Source organism: Miscanthus floridulus, chromosome 14 (assembly GCF_019320115.1).
Source record: "Miscanthus floridulus cultivar M001 chromosome 14, ASM1932011v1, whole genome shotgun sequence".
NCBI lineage: Eukaryota > Viridiplantae > Streptophyta > Magnoliopsida > Poales > Poaceae > Miscanthus > Miscanthus floridulus.
The window spans coordinates 86,239,029-86,255,378 of NC_089593.1; the positions used below are offsets into that span (position 1 = coordinate 86,239,029).

Sequence of the window (16,350 nt, forward strand, 5' to 3'; positions counted from 1 at the left end):
AAATAAAACCGCCGGCCCAAAATCCCCCCCCACCCCCAGTACCCTAGCCGCCTGCTCTGTCCCGACGCCCGCCGCGCCTCCCCTGCGGGCCAGCGCCGCCCGCGCCGCTCCGCCGCGCCGGCGCGCCCACGCCGGCGAGCCCCCGCCACCGCGCGCCCCCGCCCCCGAGCACCCCCCAGCCCGGCCGCGCGGCTCCCCGGCGTGCCCACGCCGGCGAGACCCCCACCCCCGAGCACCCCGACACTCGCCGCGGCCTCCCCTGCCGGCCAGCGCCGCCAGCGCCGCTCCGCCGCGCCACCGGCGAGCCCCCGCCACCGCGTGCCCCCGTCCCCGAGCACCCCCCAGCCCGGCCGCGCGGCTCCCCGGCGCGCCCACGCCGGCGAGACCCCGCCCCGAGCACCCCCAGCCCCGCCGTGCGGCACCCCGGCGCGCCCCACGCCGGCGAGACCCTGCCACCGCGCGCCCCCGCCCCCGAGGACCCCCCAGCCCCGCCGCGCCGCCCGGCAGCGCGGCTCCCCGGCGCGCCCACGCCGGCGAGCCCCCGCCACAGCGCGCCCCCGCCCCCGAGCACCCCCAGCCCAGCCGCGCGGCTCCCCGGCGCGCCCACGCCGGCGAGCCCCCACCACCGCACGCCCCCACCCCCGAGTACCCCCCAGCCCGGCCACGCCGCCGCCGTCAGCGCTGCCCGCCGCCGCCGTCCGCGCGTGCTGCCACCGCCGGCGCGCGCGGCTGTCCTCCCCTACATGCGCCGGCCCCGTGCGCCCCTGCTCTTGCCGCCGGCTTGGAAGAAGGAGGAGGAAGCAGCAGTAAGGAGAAGAAGGAAGAAGAAGGAGGAAAAAAGAAGAGAAAGAAAGAAAAGGAAAAGGAAGAAAAGGAGAAGGAAAAAAGAGAAGAAAAAGGAAGAAGGAGGAGGAGAGGAAGGAGGAGAAGGGGAGAGGGGGAGGAAGCCGAGGTAGAGGGGAGGAGGAGGTGCCTCGGCCGTCTTCTCCGTGTGCCCGTCCCGCCGACGCCCCTACCGTCACCGAACCGCCTACGAGCGTGGGCAAGGTATATCCACCCTTTCTCCGTTTGTCGGCCTTCGTGCCGTTGTGATGTCGGCCTTTGTGCCGCTGTTCTTATCGGCCTTCGTGCCATTTGTGATTGTCGGCCTTCGTGCCGTTGTTTTTTGTAGGTTTTGGAAACCTCCCCATGCAAGGGAGGTGCTGCCAAAATTTTGAACTTATAGTGTCGTGTTTCTTCTTTTGCAGAGCAGGACCTGTCGGAGGTGACCCGGAGGTCCCCGATCATTTTTGTCGGCATCGCGGGTCTGCCTGCACTGCGTCGCCTCGCCACTGCGTCGACTCGCCACTGCCTCGCTAGCGTGACTTCACCGACACCCTAGGTATAAATTATCTCTTTTTCCGCTTGTCTGTCGTCGTAGATCGGTGTAGCCTAGTTAGGCGTCTCCCGTCTGAAAGAGATATCTTTGGAGGTATGCAGATCTTTGCATATCTGCGAGCATTTCTGTTTCGGATTGTCCACGTTTTTTGGACAGCCCGCGGATGCGTAGATGGGTTAGTTTCCATGGTCCGCTCTGGTCCGAGATGGTGTTTCGGCATCACCCCCTGTTGTTCTCTGGATATACACTCTCCCTTGCAGGACGTGTATTGGGAGAACAGCAGGGAGGTGTTGCCGAAATTCCGTCTCGGATAGGAGCGGAGCATGGAAACTAACCTCATCTACGGATCCACGGGTGGGATTAGGACCTATCCTCACCTATTAGAGAGTAGGGACACCGCGTAGATGCAATTGATGGTGACTCATATGTGCTGATACGTCTGTTAAAGGATGGAGGACCGTGAGTGGATGTACACGCTCCGGAGAGACGAGCACGATTACGACTTGCTGTTTATAGTCAAGGTCGAAGAATTCTTACAGCATGCATTTGGTGAGAGTGCCGGAGGCCATTCTCTAGTGGTTTGTCCGTGCAGCGGTTGTGACAACAGAAGAAGGAAAGATAGGTTAACCATGGGTAAACATATTGTGAAGTTTGGATTTACTCCGGGCTACCACCGATGGATCCACCATGGTGAAGCCGATCGTATTAGGGAGGAGGTGGTGAGACCACGGCTCGAGGCTTTCGATGATGATGCCGGGGTAGCAGACATGCTGGATGACACGCACCAAGCTCAGTTCGCTGAAGGACGTGACAAGGAGGAGATGGAGGCTGCTGCAGATGCCTTCTACCTGATGTTGGACTCGGCACAGAGACCCCTTCATGATCATACTAATGTTTCTCAGCTGGACGCCATTGGTCGCGTAATGGGGTTGAAGGCCGAGTTAAACCTAAGTCGAGAAGGCTTCGACAAGATGGTGGCCGTGTGGAGCGATATGCTACCGAAGACACACATTATGCCGAAGAACTTGTACGAGTCAGAGAAGCTTCTTCTTGCACTTAAGATGCCGTATGACAAGATACATGTGTGTCCGAAGGGGTGCGTCCTATTTAGGAAAGAACACGCGGATGCAAAGTACTGCCCGAAGTGTAAATCCTCCAGGTATGTGGAGGTAGACTCAGGCGATGGCCAGAAGAGGCAGCTTAAGATCCCCATGAGAGTCCTATGACACCTTCCGTTCCTACCGAGGCTCCAACGGCTATTCATGACCGAGGAATCCGCGAAACAGATGACATGGCACAAAAACGGCACACGATACAATCCTGAGAAGATGGTACATCCATCCAATGCTGATGCATGGAAGTACTTCAATTCGCGGTATCCTCTCAAAGTAGAGGAGGCTCGTAATGTACATGTCGCGCTGGCAACAGATGGGTTCAATCCATATGGCATGATGGCTGCACCATACACATGTTGGCCCGTGTTCGTCATCCCCCTGAATCTCCCCCCCCGGTGTCTCCTTTCAACGACATACCGTGTTCCTGTCATTGATAATCCCTGGACACCCAGGGAGTAATATGGGTGTCTTCATGGAGCCTGTGATAGATGAGTTGATCGATGCTTGGGTCAAAGGGTGTGGACATACGACCGAGCTACGAAGACTAGCTTCAAAATGCACGTCTGGTACCACTACTCCCTGCATGACTTCCTGGCGTACGGGTTAATGTGCGCCTGGTGTGTTCAGGGGAAGTTCCCATGCCCAATATGCAAGGAAGCTGTGAGGTTCATATGGTTGAAGAAGGGTGGCAAGTATTCGTCGTTCGACAAACATCGTCAATTCCTTCCTCTTGACCATCCATTCAGAGAAGACGTCAAGAGCTTTACAAAAGGTGTCAAAGCGATGGACCCTAGACCACACTTGAGGACTGGGGCGGAGGTTCGTGCTCAGATAGATGCTCTCATGCCCAACGAAGATGGTGGTTTTGTGGGATATGGTGAGCAACATATGTGGACTCATAAGTCCGGCTTGACGAGGCTCCCCTATTTCGATGACCTCCTACTGCCCCATAACATTGATGTCATGCACACTGAAAAGAATATCGCCGAGGCACTTTGGGCAATGCTCATGGACACTGACAAGTCTAAGGACAACCCTAAGGCTAGAGTGGACCTGGCGACGTTGTGCGATAGGCCAAACCTAGAGATGCGGCCTCCTGCAACAGGAAAGCAGTGGAGAAGGCCTAGGGCCCCCTATGTCTTGAAAATCAATCAAAGGAGGGAAGTACTTCGATGGATCAAGAATTTAATGTACCCTGATGGGTATGAAGCGAATCTAAGCAGGGGAGTGAACTTAGAGACTCTGCGAGTCAACGGGATGAAGAGTCATGACTACCACATATGGATTGAGCGCATACTTCCGTCGATGGTTCGAGGCTATGTCCCTGAGCATGTCTGGCTAGTGCTGGCAAAGTTGAGCTACTTCTTTCGCCAGCTTTGTGCCAAGGAGCTATCTTCGACCATCATTACAGAATTGGAAACTATGGCACCTGAGTTGGTCTGTGAGCTTGAGAAGATCTTTCCACCCGGCTTCTTCTTGCCGATGTAGCATCTAATTGTGCACCTCCCGACCGAGGCACGGTTGGGGGGCCTGTGCAAGCCCGTTGGTGCTATCCAATCGAGCAATGTCTAAAGACTCTTCGCAAGAAATGTACAAATAAAGCCAGAATTGAGGCTTCCATTGCAGAGGCAAGCATTCGGGAGGAGGTTGCAAACTTCACGACATCCTACTACAAGCCAAACCTTCCTAGCAAGCATAATCCACCCCCTCGTTACAATGCTGGCGAAGTTGAATCGACCCTCAGCCTTTTCAAATGCCAACTAGGCAGCGCAAGTGGATCGACCCCCAAGAGATTGGATCTAGAAGAGTGGCGCAGAATCACGCTATATGTGTTCACCAACCTTGTCGAGGTTGCGCCATTCATTAAGTAAGTTCTCAATGAACTTGTTTCAATACGACGTCACTGTTCTGTATCGAACCCCATTGATTCTCTTTGGTACAGGGAATTTGTTCGTCAAGAGTGGCATCAATCAAGGGATCCTACCTCGCATGAACATGATACCCTTCTTTCAGAGGGTGCGGGAGCTGGGAGGCCTGATTTTATTTCTTGGTTCAAACAAAAGGTCGTACATTCATCGATATTCCTTACTAGCTTGTACGTTCCAATAGTATAACGATGTATCATGCTTGAGCTTGCAGGCGCAAACCAATGCGTCCATGAGTGACGAGTTGAGACAGGTTGCAAACGGCTTCAAGTTAAGGGTGAAGTCATATACCGGTTATGATGTGAACGGATATCGCTTCCACACGTCAAGACACGAGCAGACTCGGCCCGGTCGGAAAACCACCAACAGCCAAGTTTTTACGCCGGGCACTAATGACGTCGAATACTACGGAATAATTGAGGAGATCTATAAACTTGAATATGAGGGTCGGGTACCTCTTACTCCTGTCATATTCAAGTGCCACTGGTTTGATCCTGCACGAACGAGACGGACCCCTCATCTTGGGCTAGTCGAGATTAGGCATGATTCCGTCTATAAAGGAAAAGATGTCTATATTGTGGCTCAACAGGCCGTGCAGGTGTATCATACGCCATACGCGTGCCAAGACAAAGACCATCTTAAGGGTTGGTCTATTGTGCACCAGGTATCTTCGCACGGTAAACTACCTGTTCCAAACGATGAAGATTACACCTTCGACACAAACACATATGATGGAGAGTTCTATCAAGCAGATGAGCTACAAGGGAGCTTTGAGATAGTCTTACCCGGTGTGACGACCGCCATGGAAGTAGACAATGAAACGGTTGATGACGAGGACCCTGGAGATGTAGTGCTAAATCCGAAGGACATTCAAATGCTTGAGCGATTCCATTTAGGCAAAGACAATGAAGAAGACACAGAACCTTTGAATAGTGTTGCCCATTTGGACAATTTTGACAGTGATGATGAGACCTATGACCCCAATCATGAAGATTATTCCTAAACCATGTAATACTATGTTTTTTATTAAATTTTGTTATGTTTATTCATTTTGAACTATTTGACATGTATGTACTAACGCTTGTTGTTCATTCTTTGTACATTGCAGGTGACGGAACAAAGATGGTGGGCAACCGTTCACCGAGGCACGTGCTCTCGGTGTACCAGAGGCTACGCCCTCCTGATGGAGGCGAGGGGACGTCTTCGCCCCCAGCGGCGAGAGCAGGCCCGGGTCACCCCAGCACGGGGAGGGGGAGGGGGAGGGGGAGGGGGAGGGACCGGGGTTGCCCCAGGAGGGACCCGCCTCCTCCCCCGGCTCTCAACCAGCCGGAGGACCCGTCTCCTACCCCGGAGGAGCACGTGGCGGCCACGGGCACAACCACCGACACTCCGTCGGGGGACGAGGGGACTCAGCAGATGGAGGACAGTTCTGCTTTCTCGGCTCCCTACCTGCGAGGTCCCACAAGCCTTCCTCCGATTCCGCTTCCTGACCGACGCCCTCTGGTTCGTCCTGTGGGAAGAAGGTAAGTAACTATAGATGTTATCACTAGTACTTCATATGATACGTTGAAAATCAAAAGAGAAACTGATAATTTTTCGTAATCACTTGTGCAGGGGCTGGCTAGTTCTGTCGGGTGCTCTTGACCCCCCACGCACCCTCGCTACCATCCTGGGATGTCTGTGCAGGAAACACTTCCCTGGCCTTGTGGACTTGAAAGAGGGGAGGTGGGAGCCGGCCTGGTCGTGGGACAGGTACAAGCTCGGCTCGGATGACGAGCAGGACAACAAGCAGGAGCGGGTTTTGGCGGACTTTTGGGTAAGTGTCTCACAACATAGCTCAATACATCTCCTCTATTGCTTAAGTCTTTTATTGAAATAATGAACGGATACATCGTGTTTGTATGCAGAGGACTTCAAGGCCAAAGAAGGTAGAGAGACCCTGGCGGATCAGACGGCACACAGAGCCTGTAAGAAGTACGTCGGCGACATGATTCACGAGGCGCGACTCCAGGCCCACGTCGACTACTACAGGTCCATCAAGAAAGAGCCCCTCAACAAAACCGGCGCAAGAAATGTGGCGCTGACCAAGGAGCAGTACCTTCAGGTAGGTGAATAATATTAATTCGTTTTGAGATTTTGTAGGTCCAGAATTGATCTTCTTATATGTCAAACACTTGATGATGTGTAGGTGCCGGCCTCGTGGTGCATGTCGCATAGATCGGCATGGTCGAGGATCGTGGACAGGTACCTTGACCCGGCGTACATCGCAAAGCACGAGCAAGGCAAGCGGAAGCGGGCACTGAGGACCGCTCCAACTCACCACCAAGGCAGCCGCAACCTCCCCGCATTCAAGCGGGCACTTGTACGAGATGTCATTTATCTATTCTAACGCTCAATTTTGCCTGATTTCTAATCATCTTGCCGTCTTTCTCGCAGGAGGTGGCACACCCGGACGTGCCGATGTCGGAGTTTGGGGCATGGGCTGTGTCCCACATGGGCCCGGTGAAATCCGGTGTCGTCTTCAACCCGGATGCCCCTGCCCAGGCTTACTCTGACCCGAGCGTCCACGCTAAGGTCAGAGACTACACGGAGGCGGTTAGGGCGCTCTGTGGCTCAGATCACAATCTGAGCACTGAGCCCCTTGAGATAGAGGTGATCGTGAGGCTGGGCCAAGGCAGGAAGCACGGGCGGTTGTGGATTGCAGACGGCGCCGACTCCTCGAGCTCTGCACCCTCTCTCTCCGACGTGAGGGCACGGAGCACGGCCAGAAGCCTTCCCATACGTGCACGGCCTACTCCAACACTGTCGCGGGTCGACGAACTTCAGGTAATTCTGGTTTCACTCGTCGTACATTGAACGTTACACACATTGATCAGATTTGCAATACTGAAACATGTGATTGAAACACTGCAGGCCGAGCTAGCAGAGACAAGGGAGACGCAAGCGCACCTGACCGCAGAGCTGGAGGCCACGAAGAAGCAGATGGCGGACATGTATCAGATCATGCAAACCATCGGGCAAGCATCGGGTGTCCAAGTGCAGTTGCCAGCTCCAGCTCCGGTTCGACACTTCACTCCTGTGAGTATGGAAGTTTAATGCGTTCGTGCCGTTGGGATTGTCGGCCTTCGTGCCATTGTGATTTTCGGCCTTCGTGCCGTTGGGATTGTCGGCCTTCGTGTCGTTGTGATTGTCGGCCTTCGTGCCGTTGTTTCTTGCAGGTTGGAAACCTCCCCGTGCAGGGGAGGTGCTGCCGAAATTTTCAATTTTTAGTCTAACACATGCAATCTCTTCTCTTTTGTGCAGCCTCTGTCGGCGGGTTCAAACAATCCCGCTAACGTGTCACCGGCGGCTGATCACGTCAACCCTTCGCCGCAGTCCGGTCCTTCACCGCTGTCCAGGGGGCCACACCTGCAGTTTCCGTCGCCGCAGTAGAGATGTTGAACTTTGTGATGTCGAACTTGTAATAATAAACTTGTGATGTTGAACTTTGGTGAATTTGTGATGGATTTTCGATGGATTTATTAAATATGCGTGTGCTTGTGATATATAATGCATGTTGGTGATATAGATGTGATGATTGATGTATATATATATATATATATATATATATATATATATATATATATATATATATATATATATATATTGTCTGTTACAATGGAATGTAAAAAAAATTACAATTCTCGGGGTCTTTGCCGAGTGCCATGGACAAGGCACTCGGCAAAGTTTTTTCCAAAAAAATTCCAGAAATTCTTTGTCGAGTGCCTGGGCTGGGGCACTCGGCAAAGTATTTTTTTTAAAAAAATAAAAAAACTTTGCCGAGTGCCCGGGCAGGGGCACTCGGCAAAGTATTTTTTTTTAAAAATCCAGAAATTCTTTGCCGAGTGCATAGGCTGGGGCACTCGGCAAAGTAATTTTTTTAAAAAAATAAAAAAAAACTTTGCCGAGTGCCCGGACAGGGGCACTCGGCAAAGTATTTTTTTAAAAAAATCCAGAAATTCTTTGCCGAGTGCCTGGGCTGGGGCACTCGGCAAAGTAATTTTTTAAAAAAAATAAAAAAAAATTTGTCGAGTGCCTGGACAGGGGCACTCGGCAAAGTAATTTTTTTAAAAAATAATTAAAAAACTTTGCCGAGTGCCTGGACTTGGGCACTCGGCAAAGTAATTTTTAAAAAAAATAAATTTTTTTTTGCCGAGTGCTGGGTCAGGCCCTCGGCAAAATAACCGTTAACGGCCGATGTGTAACGGCCAAAAATATTTTGCCGAGTGCCGCCCCAAGCACTCGGCAAAATTGTTTTTTATTTTGCCGAGTGCCCCGATAAAAAGCACTCGGCAAAGACCCTTTGCCGAGAAAAATTTTGCCGAGCGGACTTTGCCGAGTGCTACACTCGGCAAAGCCTTTGCCGAGTGCAAATGGCTCTTTGCCGAGTGTAAAAACACTCGGCGAAGCCGCGGCCTCCAGTAGTGAATACAGGCAAGAAAATTGCAGACCATAGTGCATTTTGTTCCATTTCAGATACAATGGTATACACGGAACATATATATTATCATGAAGCAAAACTGAAATACCCTTCTTGCATGAGAAAGAGAAGATGTGGTTGAAAGTAAAATAGTTTTGGCATTGATGGTGAAAGTACTGTATAGCTAAAGCCGTTTATTTTGCACTGCATCAGGTGCAGTTCTTCACAGGTATGTGTCCTGACAAGGTTGTCATCGGCAATAATACCCAGCAACTTTGAAATTAGCTAGCTAATATATATGTCAGTCCTATAAATGCACACGATGACAACAGATTCTTGTCATTTGTAGTAAGAAAATAGAAGAAAAGAAACACAAATACCATAAGCACACACAATGACAATGGATTCTTATCATCTGCTAGTAATAAGAAATAGAAGAAAAGAAACACAAACATCATAAATATCCGTGCACCAGTACTGAGGGGGCAATCATGTATTGCATTTTTTTTAAAGGACGTACCCAGTGTAGATGCATTTTTTACTTTATTAAAAATAGACACATGAAAACAGAGGATATATAATTAGCATAATTAATAACATGGTCTCCAGGCAAATGAAACTTAACAAAGTACACACAGGATAAACAAATATAATTTGTGTTTGCTTATTTCAACCTTATGATGACATTTATACCGAGAATCCCGATGGAGCAAAGCGCATGAGGATGTTGGAGCTTTCAGGTTTTGGAGCTGCGATGTCCTCTTACTCAGGTTTCTATTTCACTTGAGCACGTCCAACTGCCAATGTTTAAGCCCTATCTTCTCCTACCAAAGTTTCTCTTGTGCTTCATCCACAAGTTCTTTGAAAGTCTTGTGAGGCATCCCCTGTCCCGAACATATCTTGGCTGCGATCTCGTTGAACTGACTGGTCAAATCTTGGTCTTTATCAATCCATTTACTTACCGCCCCGCACAATTCTATCAAGGCCAACTGCAGTTGAATTCCCTGGTGTTGGTTACCCTTTTGCTGATGAGGGGTAGAGCTGCTTTCCTGTCCATTATTATTATCATGTGAAGAACCACCTTGTTCTAAGTCCGGGCCCTCTGGTGCCGGGACGGGAGAACCTTGCCGCCGTTGTTTGCTTCTGTTACAACTTGTATTTCTTCAGTCGTGAGCCAGTGGACAATTTCTTTGAGCACCTGAGGCACCAATAATGGTAGTTCAGACTTCAGAGTGACAACAGTAGTACTCTATACAAATATACATGGATGCCAGTAATATAGGAATGAAAGAGATGTTTTACATAAAAAAATGTTTGTGCACAGGTACGTTAATTACCTCTTCCATCACATTGGCGACGGATTTCTTCAGTTCCTTGAGATATTCATCATCCTTGGTGTAATATTGACAAAGATCCTTCAGGATCATTGCTGCATGTATTCTGTATGCCTTGTTTTCGGCACCTGCAACAGTTCTGGCGAGGCTGACAATAACATAAACAACTGATGGTAGCATACCCGTGTCACTTGCCTCCGTTATCGAAGGTATCATGGCCTGCATCTTCTCACCTGCTAATCTTGTGGTGCAGCTACTCTTTTTTAACAAATGAGTGGCATCGCATATCCTGCCAACAAAGTGATAATCTGGAAGAAAAATGTGCAGAAGTATCCATACGAATATTTTGCTGCTGCTTGCACCAGGCACATGCACCAGGCACAATGGAGGGCGGTGTATGTACATCCACCAGAGGGCGGTGTAAGAGGACCTGTGCGGCTTTTCTTTTCAGCAACACATCACATTTGTGGCACCCCAGGGTTCTCATGATCGCTGCTTGGCTGCTGCTTGAGATCTCACTTGTCAGGTTTGTTGTTTCGGTCCCTGCTCCTAGAGTAGCCATGAACCGATTCATGAATTCTAGCGATTCCTCTGCTATGCTGTACCATTCATCATGATGGTCCATGTGGAGGTTGTCTGAGGTTAGGTGCGCCATCGTCTTGGATACCAGACCTTCAGTGTTGCTTATGACTCTGCAGTTGTTCTCGTTCACAGCAACCTTCCGGAGGATACGGAGGCCTTGCACCACCAGATCTCTATAGCCCTGGAGCGGGTTACGACTGTCACTTTCATCCGTTGCTCTTGGAGGTGCGTCGACTTTGAAACTGTACGACAGCTCCTCTCCATCTAGCAGCCAGTCCCGCTCGTACTCCTTGGGTACATCCCGACGTCGCTCATATCCCTCAGGTCGCCAACTGTATTCCTCAAATGTGTCGAGCAGGGATGATATGCACTCAATCATCATGCCTTGAGGTAACTGGTCCAAACGGATGCTGCCAGCAACAGTTGCCACTATCCTAGCAGCTCGCACCCTGATCTATGTGCTATATGGGCTTGTCGGACCAATGGCCTGTTCGCTGGTTGGTTTCTAGGCTGGTTGAGCTGGCTGGTGCTGGTTTGTTATGAGAGAAAATACTGTTGGCTGGCTGGTTTGGGCTGGCTGAAACCAACCAGCGAACAGGATACAAATGTCTCTAGCAGTCGCTGGACCACATGGCTGAAGGATGCTGATCCAGTCAGTAGTTGTTTTAGAAGACCTGACTGTTCGCTCCAGAGAGTTACTGTGCTAAGAATCAGGATCCCACAAACGTAGTCGTACCTTAGATTCCATCAACAACTCCACTGCATATGTGACGACATTCCTTCCTGTCGCAAATGATGGATCCTTCATACATCCTGCCACAGTTTCATATAGGTACTCCGAAACTAAGTCTCTCTCTAGTGAATAATCTTTGGCCACTACTTCCGCTAGTCCGGTTCTTGCAGCTAAATCATAGATGGACCTGTAGCCGTAAACCACACCTTAGGCCACGGCTAAGGAGTATAAGACATTGAGCGCTGGCTTTAGGTTGGTGCCTCCATCGGGATTACCATAGTCATGTTGTATGAGACGCCATAAAGAAATTCCAGAAGAGAGATACATCCCAAGCATATACAGAACCGCCAGAGGACACAAGACTACCAAGCACCAGCATTTGGACAACCAATAAAACAATTCCTACCACCATGCGTGCAGACGATGGTCTCATAGAAGTGTTTGTGTGTTTTTTGAATGGTCTCACGACCGCGGCAACTACAGCAACCATCGAGCCCTTCAAAGAACTGCCAAGTGCCAACGTCACTTGCCTTTTCCTTTAAAAGGAAATCAAAGACCCTGTTAATAAAGTGTTGCAAACGAGATTATTAGTTATGGGAAGAAAGGCGAACCGGTGTGCCAATGCATGAAAGCTACCAAACTGATTTATTGAGGACAATGCGAATCGGTGATGAGTTGAGCAAGTTTATTTATAACAACTAGATAGACACTATAGAGTAGTAGTATCTATTATATGTTATAAAATGAACAAAGAGAAAACATTACAACTTAATATAATTTTTTTAGTTAGAGGTATTAAGTAGCAATAATTCTTGTCTATTAAGATTCTATATGTATTTATTTATCAGATTGACTGTGGTATAGTGAATATTTACATTGACCGTTGCCTTAGGATGAAACCAGTTAGCTTCTCCCATCCGACTACAATCAGGCCCATTTGACTCTCTACTCTCTCGTCCGACGGACTCGGATGAAACCAGCGCCTCCCCGCCACCAGCACCTGGCACATGCGTCGCGCCGCGCCGCTCCACCGCCAGCACCCGGCTCTAGCGCAGCGCCGCCACTGGCACCTGGCTCCAGCACTGCGCAGCTGCCCAGCTCAAGAGTAGTGTCGCCACCAGCGTCCAGTGCCGCATCATCGATTTCCGCAGCTTCGCTTTGCATTGGGACGTCCAGTGCTGCTGATCTGTGCCAGCACCCATGCTGCTGATCCAGTGTGCTTTGGATCGTGTCCCGACCACGATCCTGAGTCCGTACCGCGCCGTCCCCGATATGCGTTCCGGAACAAAAGTTCCGGGAACGCGGAACCCCACTGTGACCCGCGTTATGTGTGGTGTTCGAGTTTGGCTAAACAAGGTCTGCGTCTTGTACTACCATGTTTATGTCTTCTTTCCTGTTGTATGAACTTGTCTCATTCCTTTTCTCTTGATGAAAAACTTGCTCTACGGCGCATGTTCATGAAAAAAATGTAGTAGTATTGACCTATTGCTTTATTATAAAAAAATAGTGCCTACAATTATATATATCATGGATATTAATATCATTCGTATGTAAGCCATTAAAGAGAGTTTTTTTTATGATACCTCAAACATAACATATATATTTATCACTCATATGTGTACTTGATCTATGTGATGGCATAACCTGTATTTGATCGATATTGTCAGTTTTTAATTCATTATTAGTGAAACCCAAGTGGATAATTTATGAGCATTTTTCATGATAGCGGATCTTGGTAAGATGAGGGCAAATTTTAGTTTTTGTTTAGCATTGACATAAATGGTAATTAGACGCAAATCTAAGGGGTAACTTAGATTGTCCATCATAATGGTAGGTGGATAATTAGATGGAAATTTAGGGGTTACTTTAATCTATATTTTATAATGGCATAAGGGTAATTTATATACAGATTAAGAGGTTACTCTATATTGTTTTTCATGATGGCAGAGGTGGATAATTATTTAGGCAACACAATATAGATCTAATGATTATCATTATCCGTGGTGATTAGAGTCTTGAAAATTGGTGGCTAGATCTTTGTTATTCTTGTGAAGAATTCCTAAGATTAATCTATTTCTCACACGTCTCGTGAGGATTATCGTGAAGGCTCCATTGGGGACTAACAAAATATGTGTTGTCATCCTTTGCACTATAGATCCTTGGCATTACTTTCATAATCTCATGTCCATAGGGGAGGCAGTTGACGGCGTCAGTGAAGACAACATGATGGTGGGAATAGGTACTGTGACGGAAGCAGCTAGGGAGGAAACAAGAGTAGCGGTGGGGAACGAAGCACCCGACCTCACATCACGGGTCCAGGTTTCCGTCTTTGCCTATAGAATTGTTGACTGAGTTTAGGTTTTGTCTTTGTGTCCATGATCCTCCTACTTAGAAGTCGGGTGGGTATTAGATGTAATTGTATTGTATTGTAACACATGCTTTGTTTCCAGCCTATATACACATGAAAGGTCATATGACCCAAAGGGTATGGGATGTTTTCCAAGTTTCTACACTTTAATAAAAGTAGAGTACCCTCTAGCCATGCAAAGGTTATCACACTAAATAGTTCAGATTGATTTGATATGAAATATGGACTGATAAGTCTAATGTACAAAGATGAACGACTTAATTACTAAGGAAGTAAGGAAACTAACCCGACAGTTTGGACTAGTGTGATAGCTGTGAGACACCAAAAATCCTTCTTCTGCAGCATGGAGACAAAACCACCGAGGAGGACAACCGTGGTCCATGTAAGCACCAGCAAACCAAGCCCCCTCACGCCCATCAACAGATATCCCATGAATATTACGTAGCTGTTGATGCTCTCAGCCTCAGGCCAACTCTTGTTATTGATGGAATTTTTTTGACGGGCCATTATTCTTCTCTTGAGGATTGGAGTCTCTGTTGGTCAAATGAAAAATATGCAAAACGACTTAGAAGACTTGATAAGAAGAGGGTCTCTTAAATGTCTCTTATTTTTCCATCCCTCTTAAACAAATGACCCATATGAGCTGTTAGGTTCAAGATGGTAGTAAAACTCCTTTTTATAGTATATATATAAATTAAAAAAAGAGAAATGGACTATATACCCATGAAATATGAAACAACAAAGATATACTAGATAAAAAGTGGAACAAGCCGTACTATTGTTACGTTCGACTGCATTATGGATTTATGGCTTCCTGTCTCATTCGTCATTACCATATTCATCCAACAAATCATCGGAGGGGATGGCTATATGGCCTGTGTGCTACATAATAGACTATTCTAGCAAATGATATACACAAACGATTATGACGCACACACGTCAATTAAATCTGACGGATGCATGCATGTCAATCAAATTTGTATCACTACTTTTGCAAAGAGAAGAAACAGAAGAAAACAGAAAAAAAAGAAAAACCCTGAAGTGAAATTAACAGCGCTGATTTCACTAACCTGCAGGCTTCAGGAATATTGGGCAAGCACAGAGATAACGATCGAGGCCTCCTTGTTCGAATTCAAACTATATATACCGGATGTACAGCGAAATGCGCAGCCAGATGGATAGATTCAGCAGATGTGGAGAGGAGAAAGCCTGATGAAATAAGCTAAGGTTTCGGACAAGATAACATGCACCCTGGCCGGCAGGGGGGGAAAAAAGGAAAGACCAAAGCTTAAGCCAGCATTCAGATTCTTGGCAGCATTGATGAGGCAAAGAATAAATAAAAGAGAAAAAGGAATGTAGGAGTATCTATCCTAGCTGGGAGGGAGACGAGAGCAAGCAAAGGTTGCTTACAATCTGAAGCATCATATCACTCCTCTACTTTTGTGCGTCTCTGTCTCATCGCCGCCAATCCGCCACACCTCTATCGCACAAATGCACTGCAACGGTGCAGAAAGCTTGGATCTGAAGCTACGTTGTTATCTCGGATGATATTGAGGCAAAGGAGAGAAGATCCAACAACATATGGTTAATTGTTTAGTAGCGCAAATGCCAAAATGAAAAGGAAAACTTATGGAACATATATAGCAATGAATCGGTAATTAAGCTCGTACTGATTCAGTTCAAACTTCAACTGTGAAATTAACGAACAAATTACAAACAAATGGCAGATATATATAATTCGGATGTGACAAATGCACTACTGCACCGGCAGACTTTCATAGTTTTGGTCAAGAGCAACCCGCATTGTTAGCCACTACAGACTCAGGCCGTGTGCGTGCATCACCAGAGACTGAAGCTACAAGAAGTCTCCACTAGCCGTACGGGCAGCGTTGGACCACAAGAACAACAAGGCCCAGCTTGGGCGTCTTTGGAGTTTGGACCACAAGAGCAAGCACTCTTGTGTGCTTGTATGCACTGAACGAGTGAACGGAACTGAGCCCATATACCTGGATTCACTTAGAGGGTGTCGGATCTAGTGACTAAAATTTAGAAAGTGTGTCGGGAGGATGTTGTATGGGGGGTTCGGATACTAATAAAAAAACAAATTACATAATCCGTCAGTACTCCACGAGACGAATTTTTTAAGGCATCAGCATATGTTTACTGTAGCACCACATTGTCAAATCATGGACTAATTAGGCTTAAAAGATCCGTCTCGCAAATTAGTCGCAAACTATGCAATTAGTTTTATAATTAGTCTATATTTAATACTCCATGCATGTATGCAAATATTCGATGGGACAGCGACTAAAATTTAGGAGGGGCAACCAAACACCACCTTATACTCCCTCCTGTAGTGCTAGGCCTGGAAAAGCTTCTTGGGTTCACAGGCGCCCAAGCTCATAGCAACCGAAGCCGTCGTAGTTTGTTCATAGCTGTAGTTTGCTCAAGTTCTT

At 48.2% G+C, this 16,350-nt stretch overlaps 1 long non-coding RNA gene across 1 annotated transcript; it reads left to right on the forward strand.

Annotated features, from left to right (window-relative positions):
* Positions 1-940: 940 nt before the first annotated feature.
* LOC136505477 (uncharacterized) lies at positions 941-2,001 on the forward strand. The gene is made up of 3 exons (XR_010771223.1): positions 941-1,047; positions 1,248-1,381; positions 1,827-2,001. It is a non-coding gene; the product is annotated as an uncharacterized lncRNA (long non-coding RNA).
* The last annotated feature ends 14,349 nt before the right edge of the window (positions 2,002-16,350 follow it).